We start from the raw sequence: 1,783 nt of genomic DNA on the forward strand, positions 1-1,783 counted from the left end.
TTAAGCATAATTATTTGTATTTGCATTAAAGTATTGGAAATTTACATATGCATAGAATTGATGGTACAGAATTTCGATTTTCAAAGATTTTTTGCTCCACGTTACTTGCACGTATGCACCAAAAACAAATTATAATAATAATTTTGTTCAGTCATAATTATAAATACTAAATTCATTAAAGGCAATTTGAAAGATGGCAGTTATTTGGGTTAGGCAGCATGAAATTGCTGAAACTCTACTCTATTCTGCTAATACCTGAGAGCTTCAGACATCAAGCTATATATATACAATGTATATATGACTTAAGAATATTTTAATCTAATCTGCTGTTCAGTACATGGCAGAGCATGCAATCCATCAAAGACCATGCTAGCTTAGCAGATTTATACGAAGTCGCACCCAAAAGTGCAGCCAAAACTCGAAGCCGCTGTCAGAATTGCAAAACTCAAAATGGAGGATCCAGTATGGCGTCTGGTAAATTTCGAGCTTTGTAATTGGCAGGGAACGGATTTTTAGGACCTAAAAACCTATAAAAAAGGCAAAATCAAATAGCGAAAAAGGCAGAACAAAATAGCGAAAAAGGCAAAAAAAAGGCAGAACAAAATAGCGAAAAAGGCAGGAAAAGGCACTAGGTATTGCAAAAAAAGGAACAGTCCAGCGCCTTCGTCTTGGCCTGCAGGCTGTATCGGAGATACAGCCGCTAAATTTAAACGTAGAATACGTGGTATGGTTTAGAGCATATCCAAGTAAAAAAACAAAAGCACACACTAAGCAAAAAATATCGATAACAAAAGCGATAATAATATCGATAAAGAAATCGATGAAAATATTGATATCAAAATCGAAAAAATATCGAAAGCAAAATCGATAACAATACTGATTACAAAATCGATTACAAAATCTATCAAAATATCGATTACAAAATCGATAACAAAGTCGATAACAAAATCGAGTATAAAGTCGATAACAAAATCCATAACAAAATCCATAAAAATATCGATACCAATATCGATAGCAACATCAATAAAAATATCGAATATAAAACCTATAAAAAATCTATAACAATATCGATAGCAAAATCGATAAAAATATCGGTAACAAAACCGATAAAAGTATCGATGACAAAATCGATAGCAAAATCGATTACACAATCGATAACAAAATCGATAAAAAATATCGATAACAAAATCGATAAAAGTATCGATCATTATATCGGTAAGTTCCGAAAATATCGATAGCAAAACCAATAACAATATCGATAACAAATTCGATGAAAATATCGATAACGAAAGCAATAATAATATCGATAGCTAAATCGTAAACAAAATCAATAAAAAATATCGATGACAAAACCGGTAAAAATATCGATTACAAAATCGATTAAAATACCGACAACAAAATCTATAAAAATATCGGTAATAAAATCGATAACAAAATGGATAAAAATATCGATAACAAAATCGATAAATAATCTATCATAAAATCGATTACAGTGTCGATAACAAAATCGACAACAAAGTCAACAAAATATCTATAACAAAATCGAGAAAAAATATCGATAACAAAATCGAAAAAATACCGATCATTATATCGATAAGTTCCGAAAATATCGATAGCAAAATCAATAACATTATCGATAAAAACTTCGATAGGAAAATCGATAAAAACATCGGTAATAAAACCGACAAAGTATCGATTATTATACCGATAAACCCCGAAATATGTACTTACGGACACATACATACTTTTTGTCTCCTTCCCACACTTCCAACATATGCACGTG

At 30.8% G+C, this 1,783-nt stretch overlaps 1 protein-coding gene across 12 annotated transcripts in view; it reads left to right on the forward strand.

Moving 5' to 3' along the window:
- Positions 1 to 1,783, forward strand: part of LOC118748464 (amyloid-beta-like protein) — a 237,948-nt gene that overhangs the window by 222,989 nt on the left and 13,176 nt on the right. The gene's annotated exons all lie outside the window — the stretch shown is intronic.

The sequence above is a fragment of the Rhagoletis pomonella genome, unplaced genomic scaffold (assembly GCF_013731165.1).
Source record: "Rhagoletis pomonella isolate Grant_MI unplaced genomic scaffold, Rhpom_1.0 Rhpom_scaffold_00013, whole genome shotgun sequence".
Classification (NCBI taxonomy): domain Eukaryota; kingdom Metazoa; phylum Arthropoda; class Insecta; order Diptera; family Tephritidae; genus Rhagoletis; species Rhagoletis pomonella.